Here is an 11,493-nt window from a genome sequence, read left to right as displayed (position 1 = left end):
GTGAGAAAGGGTAGCTTAACGTAAAACTGGATTTCCTCCTGGTGAGGAGCTAGGAGCTACCTTTGTCCTCACTCAAGAGAGACGAGGAGGACACCCGTGAGGGCTGGCCCTCAGGTGGCTGCTGTCTCTGGGAACTGGGTGCCAGCACTGAGGGGCCTCCAGTGGACAGCGATCCCCTTCCCAGGCAGCCCCAGCCCACCCTACCAGGGAGGACAGAAGATCCCAGTGAAGAAGAGAAAATCCTCTGGGGTGGCAGTGGCAGTGGCTGTAGCAGAAGACAGAGGCCCCCAAAGTGTACACTCTCCAGCTATTGTGGATTCCAACCCCCTGCTGACTAAACAGAGGAGGGACACATTTTTCAAGCAAGAAGTGCCTGGCTTGGTTTTATGAGTATGCAAGTCCAGATGAAGTTGTAGGGCCAGAAGGAATGGAAAAATTTTCTGAAGACATTGATGTAGAACCTGAAAATATTATCATATTAGTTTTAGCAAAGGAATTGGAGGCTGAGAGCATGGGATTTTTTTTTTAACCAAGCATGATTGGTTAAAAGGAATGAGTTCATTACAGTGTGGCTGCACAGAAAGTTACAGAACAAATTTGATTTTTTGCGCTCACAGCTGAATGATATTTCATCACTTAAGAAATAAATCAATAAATATCCCATTTATTGATTCTTGATTTTACTTCTTGTGCTTTAGAAGTCTTATTAAGGAAGCCAGATCCTAGGCAACACGGTAAAGATTTGGGCTTACTTTTTCTTCTGTTAGGTGCAGGGTCTCTGTTCTAGTGTCTAAGTCTTTGATCCACATTGAGTTGATTTTAGTGCAGGGTGAAAGACAGGGGTTTAATTTCATTTTGTTATCTATGGATTTCCAGTTTTGCCGGCCCTATTTGTTGAATAGGCTATCTTTTTTCAAATTAAAAATATTCCTCTTAACAAAGGAAACAATCAATAATGTGAGGGAGCGAGCCTACAGATTGGGAGAAAATCTTTACCACATGCACCTTCAATAAAGCATTAATTACTAGGTTATATAAAGAACTCAAAAAAAATTAATACAAAAAAACCCCCAAATAACCCAATTAATAAATGGGCTAAGGAACTGAACAGACACTTCACAGAAGAACCGATCAACAAATATATGAAAAAATGTTTAACATCTCTAGCAATTAGAGAAATGCAAATCAAAACTACCCTTAGATTTCATCTCACTCCAGTCAGAATGGCAACCATCAAGAATACAAGCAACAATTTATATTGGCGAGGATGTGGGGAAAAATGTACACTCATACATTGCTGGTGGGACTGCAAATTGGTACAACCATTATGATACGCAGTATGGCGATTCCTCAGAAAACTTGGAATGGAACCATCATTCACCCAGCTATCCCACTCCTCAGTTTACACCAAAGGACTTAAAATCAGCATACTACAGTGACACAGCCACACCAATGTTTATATCAGCTCAATTCACAATAGCTAAACTATGGAACCAACCTAGGTGTCCTTCAATAGAGGAATGGGTAAAGAAAATGTGGTATATATATATTCAATGGGATATTATTCAACTTTAAAGAAGAATGAAATTATGGCATTTGCCAATAAATGGATGAAGTTGGAGAATATAATGCTAAGTGAAATAAACCAAATCCCCAAAAAACCAAAGGCTGAATGTTTTCTCTAATATATGGATGCTAATTCACAATAAGGGTGGGGGGCACTAGAGAATTGAGTTACCTTAGATTAGGTAGAGAGAAGTGAAGGGAGGAAAGGGGAGGGGATGTGGGAATAGGAAGGATAGGAGAATGAAACAGACATTATTGCTTTATGTATATATGTGTGACTGCATGACCAAAGTGATTCTACAACATATACACTCAGAAAAATGAGAAATTATATCCCATCTATGTATGATATATCAAAATACACAAATGCATTTTGTCAAGTATAACCAATTAAAACAAATAAAAAAAATTTTTTTTAAAGAAAAGGATACTAATAAAAAAAGAATATATACAGATATGTCTTTGATTTTGCAAGGGATAAAAATCAGAGAAGACTCGATATTGATACTGCTAAATCTATATTAACTCTTCTGCTTGGGAGGACCTGGTCACATTTTTCAATATTTTATCAGTACCTGGACAATCAAAGTATCTGTTATGAACAAAGGTCAATGATACAATGTATTAGAATTCAGCAGAACAGTTCATGCCCATCTTAGTGTTTGACCCATTCTTGATGAATTTGTTGAGTGACAAAAAGTCCATCAAACATCATAGCAAGAACTATTGTAAAGAAAATACAAACTTTTTGATTCCCTCATGTATACAAACTGCTGCAATCTGGCTGGGCACAATTCAGGAGCCACTTGTCAAAAGAAACAAACTTTATTTTTAGAACCACACACTCCAAACAAAACAGCTCCTCAGGAAAACCTTCAGAGCCCAACTGCCACCACTGGCTTCCCACAAGCCTCTCAACCTCCCCCACTCCTCCTGCTCTTGAGGCCGATTGGCTGGGTCGCATGGGCGGAGCCAAAAAAGTCCCCCAATGAGCAGCTCTGTGGTCTGAAAGGGCAGGGAAACAGCCCAATGAGCATCACCACAGAGGAGCCAATCAGTTGGCAGCTAGAAGTTGCTGGGGCCGCTGTGAGCCAATCATCAGCTGGCAGCTGGAAGTTTGCTGGCAGCTGGAAGTTTGCTGGGGCCCCTTCGACTGTGGCTCTCAACACAAACTAGTGAGATGTGGGGAAAAAAATCCAAAGGGTGCATTTTCATTCATATGAAGGACTTCTATAGTACTGCACCACCCTCGCCCCCATCCCCACATTTTTTAAAGGAAGTCTCCTTGTTATAGGCGAAGGGCATTGTGCCACACCTCTTCTGAGACTGAATATTGACATTTTTGTTTCAAGTTTTTTTTATATACCTTTATTTTGCTTATTTACTAATTTTTATGTGGTGCTGAGGGTTGAACCCGGTGCCTCACACACACTAGGCAAGTGCTTTACCACAAAGCCATAACCCCAGCCCATCAAGTTATGTTTTTAACATTATTTCAGAACAATAAAGATTCAGATTTGTGAGGGGAAGAAAAAAAAATGAAACTGGACAGGGAGGCAGGGGTCAGATCACACAGGGTCTTTCTGACTATTTTAAGGATGACACTAAAACAGAACATGTCTAAGGCATTGCTTTATGTTTCAAATGTTTATGAGTGGCGTAAGAAGAAAACAACTTTACTGCGGTTAGTAAGCATATTTGTTAATAAAAGATTCTGCTATAAGAGACTGAAATCCCAAAATAGCCAAGGCTCCACTGAGTTAGAAATTATTTTTCCCTGAAGTTAATATATGTAGGCTGGTATGACAACTCTAAATTCATCAGGCATTCCGGCTGATGGTTGGGACTTCTGCTTCATTTTCCAAGATGCCTTCTTTGGTCCAGCTATTCCATCTGCTTTCCAGTTGGGAGAAAGGAGAAAAGGAAAAAGAGAGCTGTTACCCTTCATGTGATGGAGGATCTCATCTAAGTTCTTAACTTCACTACATTTGCAAAGACCAGAGGTTATGTCCCTCATTCTAAGGTCATTTCTCAGAAAGTTGCACATAAAACTTCTACTACATCTTGTTGGCCAGTGCTTTATCACATGAGTACACCTACCTTGCAAGAAAGACAGAGTCATAATCTTTATCCTGGGAAGAGTAGGTTCAGCTTAAGAGGAGAGTGCTGGTACTGTGGAAGGAGAAGCCATAGCTGTGAGGGGCAGTAGCCATCAGCCCCTGGCACAGTTATTTGTTTATTTGCATTTCCTGTTCTTTCAGGAATCAGATCAAGAAGCATCAAATGGGACTCCACACACACGCATGTGGAGAGTGGGAGTACTCAAATTTTATTTCACATCAGAGGAGATCAAGCCCCACATTCTAAGCCCCCATCTCCAGTTTCCCACAACATTTACCATCTGGTGCCATCAATTTCTAGTCTACCTGATAGAAGGCTGTGCACTGGGTTACTAGCAGGAAGCAAGTTTACAGAAGCAGAGCATGATAAGGGGAAGAACTGGCTCTCCTCACAGGGCCTGAGATAAATCTCTAGCCTTGGGCTTCAACAGGGGTATTTACACTTCAAAAGGAGAGTAGTTAGATTCCTAGAGTTAGTATTTACAATCCAAAAGGTAGGGGCCTCTGGGGTTTATTAGGTTTCCAGGAGGGAAAATAAAATGGGGGGAGGGGGGAGAAACACCCCTACCCTAGACCTTTGCCATCCATCACACTCCTAGACCTGGAGGAGAAGGTGCTGGCACTTAACGCCTCGCCTTGCTCAATCCCCAGCACCTTGCGTGGTGCCTAGCATGTGACAACTCTTCAATGACAGGGTGCTGAATGACACACTTGCACATTTTCAAGGTTGTTTTTGAATCCAACATCTATTTCAGAGTTATTTCCTAGAAGCCAGGCCTTACCTCCACCTCTCCTTCTATTGGAAGCACTGTAGGATTTTCTCCAAGATTCACTCTGAAAACCTGGTGGGGCTCTTTGCTGATAACAATAAATATGTGGGGGCTCCAGTCTGAGCTCCCAGGAATTTTTACCTCTCCCTTTCACTCACACCATGCCTTCAGCCATCTGTCAACTTCAGCTTAAGTGTTCCTACTTGCCCCCGCATATATGGGCTTCCATTCTACTCCTGGGAAGTGGTGATTCTCTGTATTTGCCTGTCTTTTTCCAGTTTTCACAGTGGCAGTTTGTCCTGTGACTTCAATTTTCAGAGCTGTCAATTTTCAGTTTGCTCAACTTTTCTTGTTTGGAAGACAAGATAGGAAAGGGGTGGGTGGGCAGGGGAGATACAGAAAGAGAGAGAGAAAAAGTGAGGGACAGTGAGGAAAGGCAGGGTTACACACAGAAACAAAGAGGAGTGGGAGCCAGGACTTCCACTTCCCCATGGCCACGCTACACCTTCCACTTGGCCAGGGATTTAGCCAACTGGCAGCCAAGTTCCTGTTTCTGCCCGTCTCCAACATGGCAGTTTTCAGCTCTGATTGTTCATTAGCATCCCCAGGGGAGCTGCTACAACTCCTTGTACCCAGGTCTACCTTAATTAAAGCACCCTAGGGGATCAAATGTGTAGCTGGTGCTGAGAACCACCATCTCATTTTTCTAATTCATAGTCCCTACACTGGCACCTTCTCTAAGCTTATTAGAAAAGCAGCTTAGGCCCTTCCCAGATCTGCTCAATCAGAATTTGAAGTATAACAACATCCACAGTTGACTTCTGTGCACATGAAGGATTGGAAGCATTGACCAGATGGTCTTCCTATACCTCCAATCACAGTTGTCCCGTGAAGCAGATGGCTCCCAAGGAAGTGCTCTGTGAGCCAGCATCCTGTGGACTATAAGGTGTCAGTCAATCAGTCAAAAGTTCCCCCAGGCCTGCAAAGCCGGGGTCCACTGTGATCTCCCATGGTAATGTGTCTCCCATGGAGAGAATTAGATCTAACCGGGAAAGGGTTTTGAAACACCAGTACTGGGATCATGAGCTTCAAAGTTCAGAATAGAGTCAAAAATGCTATACTTGAACCACCACCAAGATTGGCAGTTTGAAGCAGGCAAACAAGAATTAAAGCAAGAGGTCAAGTGGAATGAATATCAGGGTTAAGGAAGTGGAAGGAAAACAGGAGATCTAGCCAGCTTGGGAGAAAGAAGAGCATGACAGTGAGGCCTAGTGGACTTGGACAGGAATGTCTCAGGCAGAGAGAAGAAGTACAACAGGTGGTCCTAAATACTGACTTCCCCAGAGTCACATGGATACAGTCCCTCAACCCTGGCTTACCATGTACCTCTATAAGTTCTGGTTGCTTTCTTCCCTACAGATCTTAGTACTTTGTTGCTAAGGATAGGATGTTTTTGACCCTCTTTCCCACCTCCACCAAATGACCTCATTCCAATTCCGGTTCTGCTACTTACTATCTGGTGACCTTGGGCAAATTGGCTGAGCTCCTTGGGAAACTTCCTCATCTACAAAATAAGGATGGGGTTATCACCTCACAAGGGTGAATGAAGAAAGCATGTGAAACAGAGTGTAATGTCTAACACAGGTGTATTCATGTAGTATGTATATATACATATATATATATTCACACTATATATTCATATAAATATACATATATATGTTGTTGAATGTGATATGCATATCATATAGCATAAAGAGCTAGGGCCCAATTTGTCTGACTTTTACATTGAGGGATGTTTTTCCCTTCTAAGTGACAAAAGCTAAATGAGAGTAAGAACATTTAAAAAGTAAAATAAAGCAAAACCATGTATTTTTGGATGCTGGTGCCAGGCACCACAGCATGTGACTAATCCTGACTATGCAGGAGGCTGAGGCAGAAAGATCACAAGTTGGAGGCTAGCTTGGGCAACATAGTGAGACCCCATTTTGAAACAAAACAAAATAAAGCAAAACAAATAAAATAAATAAAAAACAACTGTGAACACAAAAAACATATCTGATGTACATTTGATCCACATTTTGAAGCTGGACACAGTGATATTAAAGAATTGTCATTTTTGTTAGGTATGATGATCTCATAGTGGTTATAATTCAGACTCCACCCTCTAGGTGATTCTGATGCAGACTAAAGTTTGAAGGCCACTGTCTTAGGAAGTTCTATGTGAGCCAGCATCCTGTTGACTACATTGCATAAGTCAGGTATCAGTTTCAGCTGTAATAGAAACCTGTGATAAAAGTAGCTTAAAGTACATATCAAGTTTTTTCTTTCATCACAAAGACTGGAGGTAGATAGCCTTGGATGGTTCAAAAGTCATATTTTTACTGTATCCCTGACATAAAACTTCCATGCTTATGATTTTTAAATGACAGCTGCAATATCAGCTATTACAAATGTTCCAGGCATCAGGGGAAAGTCAAGGAGGTAAGGGAAAGCAAACCAGGTAAGCCACCTTCCATATGCCTGGTCAGATGCCCAGTGACCTGCTTACAACTCCTCTGCCACCCTTAGATGAAAAGGAGCTGGAATCTAACACTTGGTCATATCGTTGCTCAGAATAAAACTGGGAAGCTAGGAAGAATGGATACTAGAAGGATCTAGCAGCCTCTAGATTCTTCCTGGAATGAAGTCAATCATTAAAATTAAACCTTGGAGAACATTATTCCAAAATAGCTCTTTATTAGCCAGGCATTAAAAATACCATCTTTGGAAAAAAAACCCCACTAATAATAATAATAATAAAAAAAAGAAAAGAATACTATCTTTGGTCTACTAGGTGGAAGTCTATATCCTTGCTTTAGGCAAAAGTCTTTGCTTACTTTGAGGTTCAGAATGGCTATTTATCAGAATAAATAAACACAAATTGTTTCACATAAGTAGAAGCTGTGGTTGATATACATCAACCAAATATCCTATAGAGTTCTTAGAGAAGGTGATTTGTAATATAAATGAAAAGCAATAAATAAAAAGGAACATTTTCCTTAGGATTGTAGGACATGCTGTCTGTGCAAAGCTGTTTATACCACTGTTATTTATGACAGCAAACAAACAAACAAATTACATAGTTTACAATCCTTTCCTACAATAAAGGAAAGGCTGAGTGAATTATGGGATGATCATTACAGAGCCATAAAGAGCATGCAGAAACTTAGAAACGTGATTGCAAATACATTGGCAGTGGAAAGAGAGACCAAACGTGTCTGTGTACATGCATAAGATTAGAACATTCAGAGAACTGTAATGGGTTTTATCAGCATGCTAGAATTGTACACTGTTTCTGCTTAATTTCCTTTATTATTCTATAGGAAGTAACAGCAATAATAGTAAAATAAGTTTACATAGGCTAACAACCATTATTTTTCCTCAGATTCTTTTCTGGCTTTTTGTCTTTTGCATGATTTAATCTCAGATGCCTCCAGAAGGAAGATTTTGGTGCTCTACCGGAAAACCATAGTTGAGGTCAGGCAAATGATTTTTCTGTGGGGTTCACCTGCCAGTGTGAGTTACCACTCTGATCATGTCTCTGAAGGAACACTTAAGCTGTTATTTATTTATTTTTGGTACTGGGGATTGAACTCAGGGGCACTTGAACACTGAGTCACATTTCCAGCCCTATTTTATATTTTATTTAGAGACAGGGCCTCACTGAGTTGATTAGTACCTCACTGTTGCTAAGGCTGGCTTTGAATTTGTGATCCTCCTTCCTCCGTCTCTGGAGCAACTGGGATTACAGGTGTAAGCAAGCCACTGTGCCGGGCAAGCTGTTATTTATTAACATAGGAATATCTTTCCAGTAGTGGGAACAAATTTACAATCCTCTTTTCATTTTCTCTTGCCAGGGATTCCTCATAATCAGTGTAATGAAACTATAAGCCGGTTGTCCTAAGTTAGATGTAGATTTTCAGACAGCAATGAGAACAAAAATTACAGAATTTCCTATGTAGGAATTAAATCTGTTGGTCTTTAATGTGTTGCCGTGTACCCACCCCACCTCCATCACAACCACCGAAAGAAGGTCAAATGCTTCCTGAAATTCCTGTGAATTTGCATGATTGTTCAACTTGGCAAGAGCTAGAATTAATTTTAGGCTGAGTAAATGTTAATTTTTATTATGTTGAAGACGCCTAAAATAGTCTTAACCTTGAGATGGACTGATCTGTGAGTATGGCACCCACACTCCTTGCATATGTGTCCCAGGAGGGTGGGTGACTATTATGGCTTTAGGAAGGATATTTCCCCACCAGCCAAGCTGGGGACACTGAGGACACTGAGGACACTGACACAGGGGTATCCATGTTGTCTACGAATATATACAATATATATTCCCATAAATATCTATGTGCTTATTATCATCAAGGCAGGAATCCTTCCAAGACAGAAAGTCTTGATTTGCCAGGGATTAAAGTTGCAGAAATAATATTCAATTATTCTACTGAGAATTAACTTCTGTAAAGTAATAGAGCAAACAAGAATATCTACCTACATGGTTAATCTTAGAGGAGAAATCAATCTGCAGAATGAAGACAGGTTAACCTTGGAAGATTCTTGGAGACTTTGCCAAATTAAACAACTTAAGTTCCTGTACCTATATTCTGTGTGTGATACACATGCTGAACTTCTTTTACGCTGTACCCACGAACTCTACTCTTCAAATATTGGGTAAGTGCCATAAACTGAAAGAATTTGTGGGGAACCAGTATAACCAGTGAAGGGAAAGCACATAAATTCCAGGCATTTGTTTGACGATACCAGAAAATTAATACCCACTCCAGAATAATACAAAAATGAAACACCAATCAATTTAAAACTTATACAATGGGAAATTTATTTCTAAAATGACAAACAACAACAACAAAGGAAATTTAGAGACCAATTTATAAAAAAAAAAACTTTAAAAATCAAAACTCTTATTTCATCATACACACACAAAAAAGCAGTTGTAACATACATAAGGATACAATCACTTTATATTCCCTAAACAGATTGTCATTTTTATTCCCCATGAACTATGTCAAAACATGGATAGGTAAGTATATCTTTACATTCTGGAAGGCAAGAGAAATCTTCAAAATTTAAATATGTATATATATATATATATTTTTTTTCATTTAAAATAAGTAAAACATTTAAAATAGCAGCAACACTGGTTTTGAAGTACACATACTACAGTAGATTATTCACATAATATAGATATTTTTCGGTAGCTTTTTCATTATTAATATTATCTAATACCCACCTATAATTTACGACTCCAAGTTCTTAGTCTCATCTCTAAGTAACTTAAGAGTCTAGAGTCAATAAATACTTTACAAAGAATAATTATAAAATGCAGGCTGCAGAACATTCCCAGACCAGGAAGAGAAGCATACCCAGAGGTTTTAGGGAAGAATCAGGTTGGAAGGCATACAAGGAATCTGCAGGATCCCCAAGGCAAGAGTGTGAGGCCACAAGCTCCCTGAAACGTTAGGAACCAAGTCCAGAGAAATGTGTCAAAGGGAAAAGAAGGCACTGCCTCCTCATCTTTCCACGGTCCTTTAAAATACAGACTTAGAGTGATGAGCCACTTGGGACATTTCCCAATAAACAGGGAATAGGGCAGGACAGTGGCCTAGGAGGTTGACATTGATTTGTCAGCATTTGTACCTATTTTGATGATCACAGGCATAAAAACCAAGATCTCAACAGGTCCTCATATATTTAATCCTGGGTGGTAGGAAAAATATTTCTACCTCTGCGTCCAATCTACTCCACTGGACCAATTTGCTAATCCTATTGTCTTCACCAGAACTCTCAAACATGGTGACAAGGCTTTTCACAGCTCTGGATTTGATGACAGAAGCTGTCCCTGCAATGATGGCCTCCTTTTTTTTGTATTTCAAAGATTTTTTCAGAAAAGGTAACTGTTCAGATCTCCCAATGAGGTTGGACCTATGGTTTGCTTTACACTATTAGCACTCTCTGATACTTCAAAATTCGTCCCCATTTTCAAACCACTTCAGATACTATTTCGGTTGATTCTCACAAAGGCCTTGTGAGGAAGCCCAGAGAAATGTCCAAGTGCTCAATGCAAACACCAGGAGGACTGAGGCTCAGGGAGATCAAAGTGACTCCTCTTGTCCAGGGTCTCGCCCACTAACTGACTGGTGCAGGTCCTCTGCAGAATTTAGCTCTCTAAATTGGCAAGAGATTTTTAAGAGTAGGGGCTTGGTAATGGTTGTTTTCTGAAGAATAAAGCAATCTGAAAGTCTCACACACGTAAACACACAGTAGAAAAATGCATTAAAGAAAAAAATACAAAGGGAGAGACAAATGATGCCACTTGGCAGTTAGTGTTATGAACTTTTTAAGTGCATTTTACATGTAGAATTTGGAAATCTAAAAAAAATTTAACACTTCATTTTCCTAAACAGTCTTATTTTGGATTCAACTAACAACACATCTTTGTTAGTGAGGCTGACATCAAAACATAAAAATTAAAAAAAAATTTTTTTACATGGGTTCACAGTTTTCCAAGAGACAGGTGAAAACGTTACAGCCTGATCTCAGGACCCTGTTCCAGCACTTACAATTACTATATCTATACAGTAGTTCTGTCAGATGTGGGCTTCACAAAACAGCGTTAATAAATATTCCTGTCCTTAGGAAAATTAGCTTTTTTTTTTTTTTTTTTTTGCTTTGGATCTAAGTTCAGAGGAAAACTGAAATGAACTTAGAGCTTTTATCATTTTTAAATTTCATTATCATTCCACTTTAGAAAAAAAATTTAAATGACCATAATAGTTAATTTAGAAAACTATCATATTCCATGTTGATGTTTTCAAGAAAAATGTAGTGACTTGATAGTTCCATTAAACAAAATTGTACAAATTCCATTGGAAGCATTACATTCCATTGTCAAGGAGCTTACCTATCATGATAACCTAGGAAGTGGAAGATGTAGGTTTAAGGTCCTGGTGTGTGACACTTTGAATCAATTCTTA

General features: G+C 39.5%; 1 pseudogene; it reads left to right on the top strand.

Moving 5' to 3' along the window:
* Positions 1–427: 427 nt before the first annotated feature.
* On the top strand, positions 428–2,283 carry LOC144253640 (DCN1-like protein 5; annotated as a pseudogene).
* Positions 2,284–11,493: the final 9,210 nt, after the last annotated feature.

This window comes from Urocitellus parryii, chromosome 1 (assembly GCF_045843805.1).
Source record: "Urocitellus parryii isolate mUroPar1 chromosome 1, mUroPar1.hap1, whole genome shotgun sequence".
In the NCBI taxonomy this organism is placed as follows: domain Eukaryota; kingdom Metazoa; phylum Chordata; class Mammalia; order Rodentia; family Sciuridae; genus Urocitellus; species Urocitellus parryii.
Note: the sequence above shows the minus strand (reverse complement) of the source record. Positions and strands in the feature narration are given on the sequence as shown.